We start from the raw sequence: 14,233 nt of genomic DNA on the forward strand, positions 1-14,233 counted from the left end.
GAAGTTACCAATCAAAGTCGATCCTACATAATCGCTACTCGCTACTCGCTAATATCTACAAATCTAAAATTTTCAACGAAATAAGAAAACGGCGATTCCCACAAACCTTATCGCCTAATATTGAACTATTATTATATATATGTGTGTATCTACTATCTAACATAATACAATTTGAAAATATAATATTATCATTTATCATTATTATACTATTATATTATTTGCTATAATAATATATAATTTAATGAAAAACAATTTTGGGGGGGGGGGGGGGGTGGCTTAAGCCCCAAAGCCCCCCCCCTTGGGTGCGCCACTTATGGGTAGTGTTGTACTTACGATTTCAGATAAGAACCAAACTTTTGAAACCGAATTTCATGTGGTACCATCGTCATTTCCGATTGACGGGGTTGGAATTTTGGGTGAACCTTTTCTAAAGGAAAACAAAATCATCATAAATGTAGATCAGGAGGAAATAACTTATCCTGATAATGCCACAACAACCATATCAGCCAGAAGCGAAGCGATAATTCCTATACGAATATTAAACGAACCTACAACTGATTCACAAAATATTCTTATTCATGCCCAAAATATTAATGAACATAATTTAATCTGTAGAAATGTCTTAAACGAAATAAAACAAAATCAAACACCCATTGCTGTAATAAATCCAACAGAAAATCGACAAACTGTGAAAATTCCAAGTCTAAACGAATTATCTTATGAAACTTTTGAAATATTACCTATAAAATTCACTCAAAGTAAGGAAGTTCCAAAAAATGGAAATAATCGTATTCAACTATTAAAAGAAAATCTTAGATGCGATCACATGAACAATGAAGAAAAAGAATCAATTGAAAGATTATGCAGCGAATATTCAGATATCTTTTTTCTTGAAGGAGATACATTATCTTGCACAGAAACAATACAACATGAAATCAAAATGTCAGCAACAAACCAACCCATATTTCACAGACCATATCGTCTCCCTTATTCTCAAAAAAAAAGAAATAGATAAACAAATTGAACAACTTGAACAAGATGGAATAATTACCCCCAGCGACAGCCCATGAAACGCTCCATTATTAGTAGTTCCAAAGAAAACCGACGCATCAGGTATCCAAAAATATAGGGTGGTCATTGATTTTCGTAAACTTAACAAAATCACTGTGGGAGATGCATTTCCAATGCCAGACATATCAACGATTTTAGATCAGTTAGGAAAAGCCAAATATTTCTCATGCCTTGACATGGCAAGTGGGTAAAAATAGCGTTAAAACCAGAAGATAAATACAAAACCGCTTTCAGCACGGAAAAAGGTCATTTCTAGTTCAATAGAATGTGTTTTTGATTAAAAGGCACACCAGTAACTTTTCAAAGGTTGATGAACCGAATCCTAATTGGCTTAAATGGTGTGAAATCATTCGTATATTTAGACGACGTGATTGTGATAGGAACAACAATCAGAGAACATGAACGAAATTTACGTTAAATATTTGAAAGATTCAGAAAACATGGACTACAGTTACAACCGATTAAATGTGAATTCCTTCGTCGAGAAGTAATCTATCTCGGACATGTAATCACAGAGCAAGGCGTGAAACCAGACTCGAAGAAAATACAATGCATGGTAAACTACTCCACACCGATGAATACAAAAGACGTAAAATCTTTCCTAGGTCTAGTCGGATATTATCGAAGATTTATCAAGGATTTTAGTAAGAAAGCTAAGCGACTTACTAATTTACTAAAGCAAAATCAACAATTCATCTGGTCAGATCTTTGTCAAGAATCGTTTAATTATTTTAAAAACATTTTAATAAATGAACCAATCTTACAATACTCTGATTTCAATCAACCATTTAATATCACCACAGATGCAAGCAATATTGCAATCGGAGCTACTTTATCACAAGGTAAAATTGGCTCGGATCTGCCAATTGCGTATGCGTCACGCAAACTAAATAAGGCGGAAACCAATTATGATACGACCGAAAAAGAATTACTGGCGATACTTTGGGCAGTTAAACAATTTAAACACTACGTGTACGGGTGCAAATTCAACATTGTGACAGATCACAAACCATGATCGTGGTTATTTGGAGTCAAAGATCCTGGAGCTCGTTTGACCAGGTGGCGACTACAATTAGAAGAATATGACTATAACATCATATATAAACCAGGGACGTAAAACACAAACGCAGATGCTCCAAGTCGAATAGCAAAAATCGACAAGTTATAAAATGTAAATTACCACAGAACAAAAACATATGAACAATTCGAAGAAGATATACAGAAAACATTAATAACAAATTCAAATGTGACCGAAATCTAGGGTGATATATTCGAGGCACCTGAAGATATAACTCTTGTAGTTTGTGTATCAAGACATTTTGAGATGTCATAAGGATTAGCCTTAGAATTTAGAAGAAGATTCGGTCAAATTGAAACATTAAAAGAACAAAACAAAGAAATCACAGAAGTCGCAAGTCGCACATATTCAACACAATGAAAAATCTCTAGCATTTATAAACACCAAAGATTTATGCCAACAAACAACTACTTTTGAAACATTTTATAAATGCATCATTAATCTACGAACTTTTTGCGATGAAAACAGCATTACAAAAATCGGATTACCTAGAGTCGGCAATGAACTTGATAAACTAAACTGGGAGAAAGTTCGAGCCATTATTAGGTACATTTCAAAAATTCAAAAATAAAAGTCATGATTTATGTCGACATCGAATATTCTGCAGAAGAAAAGCTCAAAATAATCGAAGAATTTCATAATGCTCCACTTGGCGGTCATCAGGCGTGTCAAGGACAATCAAAGAAATCAAGCGAATCAAATTACATCACCAATGGAAAGTACTTTTAAAAAATGCATAGCTTCTTGTCAATCGTGTCAGCAAAACAAAAGCATGAACAGGACTATCAAACAACCCATGGTAATTACAACAACAGCCAAAAAACCGTTCGAAAAAATATTTATCGATATTGTGGGACCGTTAACAATAACAAATGAAGGTCATTCATATATACTTACCATTCAAGACGACCTGACCAAATTTTCAGCATCATTTCCATTAATAACTCATGATGATAACTCAGTAGCAAAAACATTTGTTGAAAAATTTTTTTGTCAACATGGCATACCTGAATCGATTGTTGCTGATTATGGCACTGAATTTATGAGTAATATATTCAAGGAATGCTGCAAGCTACTTAAAATAGAAAAAATGAATACTACACCATACCATCCACAATCCAATGGCGGTTTAGAGATAGATCTCACCGAACTCTGGCAGAATACCTTAGGCACTATGTCAATAAAAACCAAACAGATTGGGTTGATTATGTAGCGTTTGCTATATTTGTATACGATACAACAGTTCACACAACAACTAATCATCAACCATATGAACTTGTTTACGGTTTACCTCTACAGTCCCTCACACATTAAGTCGAACACCGCAAGCAAGATATAACTATGATGATTATACATATGAATTAAAACAAAAACTTCAGGAAACATGTAAATCAGCCAGAAATAATATACTAAAAAATAAAGAGAAAACAAAGAAAAGTACTATCAAGAAGAACTACAAGTAAATATAAAAGTCGGAGACAAAGTATGGGTAAAAAACCACCAACAGCAGGGAAAGTTAGGACCAAAATGGGTGGGCCCTTACAATGTAATACAATTAAATAACAACGAAAATATAACAATTCAACGAGGCAGAATAGAAATAAAATTACACAAAAATGAAATAAAACTTGCAAATTAAAATTCAATAATTCATAACGCAAAATGCAAATATAATAATTACTCATAAATTTGTTTATTAAAATATTCAAAGCCGTATTATATCGTTTTGTTTTTTCAATTTTTCTTAAATTTTTATTCTTTATTTCTTCTTAATTTTCACACAATAAACAATTTACGCATATACAACTCTCACTGGCGCTTCTTAACCTATATTAATATTACGAACTATAATGAAAAATACAATAAAATTGGTAAAATGATAAAAGATTTTGAAGAGTCCTGTGAAATGAGTAAATCACTTGAGATAGATTCTTTACAACAACTTTCTTCCCAGGCATATAACTTTTTATCAGAAATTAGTAGTAATAAAGAACATGTAATGAAAATTATAGACCAACCAAAAAGTAGTTACCGTACCAAGAGAGGTCTAATCAATTTAGTTGGGAGAGTATCTAACGTCCTATTTGGTGTATGTGACGACACCGATGCAGAATATTTTTACAGTAAAATAAGAGATCTTGAAATTTCAAATTCGCGCATTTCTAAACTATCCGATGCACAAATACAAATCATACAATCAATCATATCAAACGTAAATTCATCGCTATTAGAAATAAATAAAAATGAAATTAATTTAGCCGACAAATACAGTTATCTACTAGATGAAATGCAAGCAGAAAAGGCTGCATTAGGTATTTTAAATTTTAAAACAGCACTAGAAGAAAGAATATCATTATTAAATATAATGTTAATGCAATACGCATTTGAAACAGAAAATTCAGTAAACATAATAAATATGTCCCTACAAATTTTCGTTCACTCTAGTATATTAGATAATAATACCCTTAAAAATCAGTTAAAAGATATTAAAACACAATTACCCATAGGAGAAGGCATACCATAGATTTAGATAATTCAGGAATATCAGAATTGTTACGATTAATTACAACTAATATAGTATAATATACAGGCCGATTTTTTTATCATGAACCACTCATTATTTCAAAAAGTATCAATGTTTTTGAAAATATTTTTTTACAAAGTTTCATTTTGTTAAAAAAACAACGTTTTTATGAAAAAATTATATTTTTTAATATTTTTTTAAGTTTTTTACTTTTTTGAATGGCAACCTAGAGTTTTAATTTCATATTCCAAAGCAGAATATTTTTCTAAGTATTTTGATACGTAAAAGTTGAATTTTGGACGAGTAGTTTATGAGTTATAAGTATTTAAAGTTTTGATTGGCGGAGTGGAGTGGTACGGGGTTACCCCGCAAAATGTTTGTCCACTACTCCGCTTGTCTAAACTTTAAATACTTATAACTCATAAACTACTCGTCCAAAATTCGATTTTTACGTATCAAAATACTTAGAAAAATATTCTGCTTTGGAATATGAAATTAAAACTCTAGGTTGTCATTCAAAAAAGTAAAAACTTAAAAAATTATAAGGATAAAAAATATTAAAAAATATAATTTTTTCATAAAAACGTTGTTTTTTTAACAACATGAAACTTTGTAAAAATATATTTTCAAAAACATTGATACTTTTTGAAATAATGAGGGGTTCATGATAAAAAAATCACCCTGTATATAAACTATACTTTGTATAGAAAATGTATTAATTTTCGTCATAGAAATACCTTTAGTTAAAAATTACGAATTTAGATTATATAAAAACATATCTTTACCTGTCAACATATACGATAACGACTATGTAATGATAGCCCCGAAATCTTATTATATAGCTATAGACAAATCTAGATTATACTAGATAGAATTAAGCGAAATACAAGTATCAAAATGTAAACAAATGATGAATATGTTATTATGTACATATTATCAACAGTTACATCATTTGGATATATCTTGTAAGCTAACAATATTTAGAAAGCCAGGTATATTGCCTAATTTGTGCAACCTAAAAAATATTAATTTTAATTTTAGCATATGGCATAGATTAGACAATAAAAATTCTTGGATATATGTTACGATTAGGGATAATATTATCATTAAATGTAAAAATAATCCAGAAACAATAGTAGTAAGTATAAACGGCACGGGTATTTCAGATTTGGACAATCAATGTGAAGCCAATACTGATGATGGGACATTGTTTATAGCAAAAAGAAAAATAACCACTAAAATGTACAAAGACTTTATCCCACAACTAGACATATAAATTGACTGGAAAACTAAATTAAACATTACAAATACAATTTTAAACAATCAAATTATTCCAGATAAAGGTAATCCTATAGTAAAAAAGAATTTATTCAAACTTATAGAATATTCCAAATCTCTAGAAGAATTAAATTACACAAAAACAAGTAGTAACATTATGGACAAAATAGGTAATGGATTATATATAATTATTACAGTAATTATCATCAGTACAGGTTTAGTAATAACAATAATTTTATATTTAATAATTAAAAACAAACATTGTAAAACATCTAATTCTGTAAAAAACCCAATAGAAAGTAATATATATGAAACTGTAAACACTCCAAATCATGAAAATCCATTGCCTAGGATAATATAGTTTGCAAAAGGCAATGAACTTTCATTTAACCCCGGGGGTGTTAGGAACCCTTGCACACACTTTAGATTAGTAAGCATATTAAACAATAATAATATATGTATAGTAGTGTAAGCAATATGTTTTTTTTTTTGTAAGTGACTGCGTCGCAAAGACAAGAATGTAGAATAAGCAAGAGTAGTCGTGAATAAGTAACCGATTCGTACAATATTGTGTCGTTAAAATATTCTTATAATAAAATAATTTATAAAATAATTTATTAAAGATAAACAGATTGTGTGTAGTGTTTGATTTACAACCCGTAAGTGAACGAACTCTTACAACAAATATACCTTTCGGGCTTAACTGAAAGAGTATATAACAAAATACTACTAACGAGATTTTAAAAAGAGAAAAGCCTAGTTCTTGAAAATAGCAAGAGATATCCATGAAGAACGAAAAATAAAGATAAATGGAGAATCAGTGATGTTGGCTTACGCAGATAATATTTTGGTGAAGGGAGATACTAGGGAGGAAGTTGCCCAGACAACCGAGAGACTACTTAAGGCAATCTTATCAATGAGCTTAAATGTAAATTAAAAATAAATTAAATACATGGTGATGTTAAGGACCAATCTAAACATGAACGACCTATTGGTAGACAATTGGATATTCGAAGCAGTAGACAACTTCAAGTATTTAGGAGTAAACGTCAATAACAAGAACAATATGCACCAAGAAATAAATGAAAGAATCATGAGAGAGAGCAGGTGTTACTATAATTTATAATCAATGGTATAATGAAGCTCCTAAAATCAAAATTAATATCATGGACATCAAAGATACGCTTATACCATAGCTATTTTTGACTAATAGTGATGTACGCGAGTGAGACAATATGGTCATTAACAAAAGGTGATGTGAGAAAGTTAATAATATTTGAAAGAGTTTCAACCCGGAGAAAGCCCGGGTTTGGGACGGTGGCCTCTTTTTCCAGACAGCGTGAACTGCCTGGAAAGCGATGACGCCCATGACCGGGATTTGATTCGGCGATGGTGCGCATCGCAACCGACGCCTTAATCCACCCGGCCACTACACCCCCATACTTATTTATTTATTATCGTGTATATATTGTATTATATAATAAAAAAAATTATAACATCGTTCTAACACCAGATTATTATTTTACAAATTGTACATACTTTTTATAAACTTTTTGTATTGTTTCATTAGATCTGTAAAAATAATCATCGTGACAATTTCCAATTCTATATCATATGCATCAATAACTCTTAAAAATTTAATCTATTCAATAGATTTAACCATTTATTCATAATTTATGAAACATTTTAATTAAATCTCTATACCTATTTGAATCTCACAGAGCTTATATTAATCAGCTATGCATACTTTCTTTATATTCAAGTATAAATTAGATGTTAATGAAAAATAGGAAAATAGAAAAAAATATGCTTCAATATTTCATCCACAAACTAGACAGTTTTGTTTTTTTACACACTTTTCTTAAGGTAACTTTCACGTCTGTTTGTCTGTAATCAAATCATGCGCGTTCGATTTGATACACTTTTGACGATGAAAAATTCTGAAAATTGGTATAGACCTTGGTCTTGGATGACAATACAATAATCCGTTGTCATTTTGGGGCATGGACCTCCAGGTAGGCGATGACGGGTGTGCAAAGTCATCTCCGAGGAAGTAAAGGTAAAATCTTATATAATAAAACGCTAAAATCGCCGACAAATCCCACTTGGGGCGCTGCCTGAACTCCGCGTTTCTTCCATGACGACCAATCACAACGCTTCCCGTTCTTTTCCGTCGCCGCCCACTTTTGCGTCGCCGCCCGCTCGCTCACTCGCGCATCTATTCTCTCATTCTCTCTTTTCGTACTTCGTTGTCGAAATGTCGACGGTCGTCGACGACGGTTGGCGTGAATATTTTTTTAAATAATTTGTTCCGTATTATTATTATTATTATTATTATTATTATTATTTTAATAATTTTTTATCAAACTTAAAACAATCAATTGGTAAAATATTAACTTCAGCTGAAACAATTGATATTACAGAAACTACTTTTCAAGTTCAATTAGTAAAAATACCAAGAGGTTCAAATCGAACTAAAATAATAAATTTATCAGAAAATATAAAAACGAAAAATAGTATTATTCAGATTAAGAACAATGATAATTTATGTTGTCCCAGAGCTATTGTTGTTGCATTATCTACTCAAACAAATAATATTTTAGGACATGAATTAAAACCCAATGATATTATATACTTGAGAAAAGGTAGAAAAATTCAAAAAGATTTAGCATTAGAATTATGTAATATGTTAACAGAATATAACGAAGAAGGTTTTACATTGAATGATATTAAGAATGTGGAACTTGCACTAGATATACAAATAAATGTTATTTGTGCTGAAAATTTAAATACTTTAATTTATAAGGGCGATGATAAAAAAAAAAAAATTTATTTGTATAAAAATGGTAATCATTTTGATGTTATTACATCAGCTAAAGGATTCTACGGATCGTCTTATTATTGTGAAAAGTGTGATAAACCATATAAAAATAAAGATAAACATAAATGTGTTAAAGAATACAATGTATGTAAATTATGTACAGATTTTGGTACGAGATTTGAACATTTATGTAGTACGAAAAATAGAATATATTGTGAAAAATGTAATAGATATTGTTTTAATCAAGAATGTTTAGATAATCATAATAATATATGTGAATATGTTTACAAATGTATTGAATGTAATAAAATAGAATTAAGAAATAAGGAACATTTATGTGGATATAGTGAATGTAGAAATTGTAAACAAGAAGTGAAAATAAATGAACACCAATGTTATATGCAACCTAGAATATCAAAAGGAGGTAAATGTATTGATCGTGATGATTGTTATAAATGTTATAAAGGTAGTAAAAAATATCAAGATTGTACTTACACAGAAAAATATATGTTTTTTGATTATGAAGCTCAACAAGAAACAGGAACTCATATCGCAAATAAAATAATTGCACATGATTTTGATGGAAATAAAATTATGTTTGATACAAACGAAGAATTTTGTAAGCATATAATATCCTCTAAATATAAGGGTTATACATTCATAGCTCATTACGCAAAAGGATACGATTCACAATTTATATTAAAATACTTGGTTGATAACACTCTAAAACCATTTACAATTTATAGTGGTACAAAACTAATGTTATTAGAAATTAAATATTTAAATATAAAAATAAAAGATAGTAGTAATTTTATTCAAGCTCCACTTAGTAGTTTTCCCAAAACTTTTGGTATTAAAGAGTTGAAAAAAGGTTACTTCCCACATTTCTTTAATACAGTGGAAAATAAAGATTATATAGGCGTATTACCTGATAAAGAATATTACGGATATAAGACAATGAAAACAGAGAATAAACAAGAATTTGAAAAATGGTATGATAGTAAAATTAAGGAAAATTATATATTTAATTTTAAAGAAGAATTAGAGTCTTACTGTAATTCAGATGTAGATATTTTACGAAGAAGTTGTTTAGAATTCAGAAAACAGTTTTTGGAAATAGCTAATATAGATCCTTTTCAATATACGACTATAGCAGGTGTTTGTATGTCTATTTATAAATCAAAATATTTGTTACAAGATACTATAGCTGTTTTTGATAAAGAAAAAAATGAAAAATATTCAAAACAATCGATAACGTGGTTAAAACATTTTAATAATAAAAATATCTTACATGCATTAAATGGCGGTGAAAAAAAAATAGCAGGAGCTAAAGTAGACGGATTTGATAATAAATCAAAAACAGTTTATCAATATCATGGATGTTTTTGGCACGGTTGTACTAAATGTTATAAAGATAGAGAAACTATAAATAATATAAATCATGCTACAATGGAAGATTTGTATGAAAAAACAATTGAAAGAAGTACATCAATAAAAAAAGCCGGTTTTAATCTTGTTGAACAATGGGAATGTGATTGGATAAATAGTAATACATACAAAAAAATGGAAAAAGCTGATATAGCTGAACCTATTAATCCAAGAGACGCTTTCTTTGGAGGTAGAACAAATGCTACAAAATTAAGAGTAAAAAATACAAAAATGCGTTATATTGATGTGTGTAGTTTATATCCAACTGTGAATTATTATGATTATTATCCTGTTGGACATCCTGAAAAAATATTGAAACCAAAAGTATATGATAAAAATTGGTTTGGATTAATTAAATGTAAAATTTTACCTCCAAAAAATCTTTATCACCCTGTACTTCCAGTAAAAATAAAAATGGAAAAAAATGAAAAATTATTATTTCCATTATGTTATAAATGTTCTGTAGATCAAAATCAAAAATGTAATCATTCTCAAAATGAAAGGCAATTTATAGGAACATGGACAACAGACGAAGTTAATAAAGCTTTGGAAAAAGGTTACATTATAACAAAAATTTATTAAGTATGGAATTTTAAAGAAAAAACAACGGATTTATTTAAAGATTATATTGATACATTTATGAAAATAAAATTAGAAAGTTCAAAACATAATTATAGTTCTAATGATGAGTATATAAAAGCAATTTTCGATAAAATGGGTATTTTATTAGATAAAGATAAGTTAGGTGATAATCCTGGTAGACGAGCTGTAGCAAAACTGTGTTTAAATAGTTTATGGGGAAAATTTGGACAAAGACAAAATATGAAAAAAACTGAGTTTGTTACAGACCCACAGCGATTCTATAAGATATTATTAGACGATAGATTAGAAAATATAAATATAAAATTATTAAACGACAATATGATACAAATGTGTTATAATTATAAAGATTATTACGTTGAAAATTTTCATAATACAAATATTTTAATAGCTTTATTTACAACCTCTAGTGCGAGATTAAGATTATATGAAATGTTAGATAAATTAGGTAGAGCTGTAGTTTATTTTGATACAGATTCTATTTTCTATATTGATAACGGTTATAATAAAGTTACAACAGGAACAATGTTGGGAGAATGGACTGATGAATTAGGTGAAAATGTATATATAACAGATTGGGCATCGACGGGTCCTAAAAGTTATTATTATAAAACAAACAATAATAAATTTAAAACAGTTATAAAGGGGTTTACTTTGAATTATCAAAATTTGTTAAAACTTAACGGTGAATCAATGATAAAATTAATTGAACAAAAAAATAAAGATAATAATATAGAACTAGAATATAATCAAATAACACGTGATACACTTACTAAAACTATAGTTAATAAAAAAGTTACAAAAAAATTCTCGTTTGGTTATGATAAAAGAATAATATTAACAGATTATGATACAATACCATACGGTTACAATTAAACGAAATTGTTTATGTTTTTATTTATGATTTTTGAAATCATAAATAAATGATTAATTTTTTTTTAATAGAATAATTTCGATTAGAAAGAACTAAAGATTTATTATTATATGAAAAGCTGCCCTGAGAATTCTCAGGGCAGCTTTTCTACAATTCAAACATTAAAATATTGAATTTATCATCTCTTCGTTATAAAAACTCCCTTCAACCTCTTCATTGTTTAAATCTATAATTTTATAGGTTACAGGATTTGTGTTTAAAATTTCATTAACTATAAATATTTCTGTTGTCCAATTTTTACTATATTTATTAGCAAATGTTTTTTTATAAGCTTTTATTCTGACTCTATCACCCACGCTAAATTTTATTTTTAATTTAGGTTTGTTTTTTGTATAAAATAATTTGCGTAGAACAAGGTCTTCGTTAGATTTATTTACTTCACAAGGTTTCATACCAATAGATCTATGTATATCATCAAAATTATATTCATCTATTAAAGATTGTAAAATGTTAAACCATTTTTTAGATTTTTGCATTTCAAATTTTATTCTCATTTTTTTGTTTAATGTTCTATTAAATCGCTCAATAATTGCAAATTTTTCTTCGTTTTGAGTATGATACATATGAATATTATATTTTTCCAAAGTTTGTTTAAAATGTTTATTTACAAACTCCAAGCCTTTACCAACATGTAGTAATTTTGGTGGTTGATGTTTTTGTGATTTAGCTTGTTTTATTATCTTTTCAAATGTTTTTGAAACACTAATACCATCTTTATTTTTGAGTGGTAATGCCCATACAAATTTTGAAAAAGTATCTATAACAGTAATTATATAACAATAACCTTCATTTTCATTTGAATAATTTCTCATTATAACTAAATCAGCAGCCCATGACTCATCAATACCTTTAGTGATAATCCTTCTTTTAGGAAATCTTAATCTGGCTGGTTTATGAAGTTCTTTAGCTAATAAAAATTTGTCTGTATTATTTGAAATATTTTGATTTATAGATTTATTGGTGACGGGTTGTTCAATTTCAGATGATGTTGTAAATTTACTTTTATTTGTTTTACAATCCAAACATTTTGTTGAAATTCTCCATCGACCATTAACTGTTTGCATTTTAATAGGATTTAAATTTTTTGTTCTTTTTTTACATTTAAGACAATGTATAGTTTGTAATAATTCATCGCGTTTATGAAGTTCTTTAGCTAATAAAAATTTGTCTGTATTATTTGAAATATTTTGATTTATAGATTTATTGGTGACGGGTTGTTAAATTTCAGATGATGTTGTAAATTTACTTTTATTTTTTTTACAATCCAAACATTTTGTTGAAATTCTCCATCGACCATTAACTGTTTGCATTTTAATAGGATTTAAATTTTTTGTTCTTTTTTTACATTTAAGACAATGTATAGTTTGTAATAATTCATCGCGTTTATGAAGTTCTTTAGCTAATAAAAATTTGTCTGTATTATTTGAAATATTTTGATTTATAGATTTATTGGTGACGGGTTGTTCAATTTCAGATGATGTTGTAAATTTACTTTTATTTTTTTTACAATCCAAACATTTTGTTGAAATTCTCCATCGACCATTAACTGTTTGCATTTTAATAGGATTTAAATTTTTTGTTCTTTTTTTACATTTAAGACAATGTATAGTTTGTAATAATTCATCGCGTTTATGAAGTTCTTTAGCTAATAAAAATTTGTCTGTATTATTTGAAATATTTTGATTTATAGATTTATTGGTGACGGGTTGTTCAATTTCAGATGATGTTGTAAATTTACTTTTATTTTTTTTACAATCCAAACATTTTGTTGAAATTCTCCATCGACCATTAACTGTTTGCATTTTAATAGGATTTAAATTTTTTGTTCTTTTTTTACATTTAAGACAATGTATAGTTTGTAATAATTCATCGCGTTTATGAAGTTCTTTAGCTAATAAAAATTTGTCTGTATTATTTGAAATATTTTGATTTATAGATTTATTGGTGACGGGTTGTTCAATTTCAGATGATGTTGTAAATTTACTTTTATTTTTTTTTACAATCCAAACATTTTGTTGAAATTCTCCATCGACCATTAACTGTTTGCATTTTAATAGGATTTAAATTTTTTGTTCTTTTTTTACATTTAAGACAATGTATAGTTTGTAATAATTCATCGCTCATTTTATATTGCAAAAAATTTTTTGATTTTTCCAAAAATCTTTGGAAATAATTTTAGACTATCAGACTATGAGGGGGACTTAAAGAGAATTAAAATTAAAAATGTTTAAAGCAAAAATGAACTTTCTAACATAAATATTACCGGAGTTATACTTAAATCAAAAATATGAAGTGAGGGGTAAACTTTTAGTATGTAGTGTAGATAAGTATATAAATAATATCTGTGCTGTTCCGACTTGATAATATCAATTATTAAATGAATTATCAGACTTTAAAATATTTAATAATAATAACAAATATTTTCAATTGAAAAAAAAAATGCAAAAAATTTACAAAAGTAGTCCCTGCTGTACAGACATCCGAACCTAACATTTTTTT

At 28.2% G+C, this 14,233-nt stretch overlaps 1 long non-coding RNA gene across 1 annotated transcript in view; it reads right to left on the reverse strand.

The window, feature by feature from the left end:
• Window positions 1–333: 333 nt before the first annotated feature.
• Window positions 334–14,233, reverse strand: part of LOC149054119 (uncharacterized) — a 29,489-nt gene continuing 15,589 nt past the window's right edge. Inside the window, exons 2-3 of the long non-coding RNA XR_016192343.1 lie at window positions 7,491–7,523; window positions 334–427 (exon numbers count right to left, since the gene is read on the reverse strand). This is a non-coding gene — a long non-coding RNA (uncharacterized LOC149054119). The remainder of the gene's footprint in view (window positions 428–7,490; window positions 7,524–14,233) is intronic.

Source organism: Diuraphis noxia, unplaced genomic scaffold (assembly GCF_037042655.1).
Source record: "Diuraphis noxia isolate RWA-SAM2 unplaced genomic scaffold, SU_Dnox_SAM2 contig0011, whole genome shotgun sequence".
In the NCBI taxonomy this organism is placed as follows: Eukaryota; Metazoa; Arthropoda; class Insecta; order Hemiptera; family Aphididae; genus Diuraphis; species Diuraphis noxia.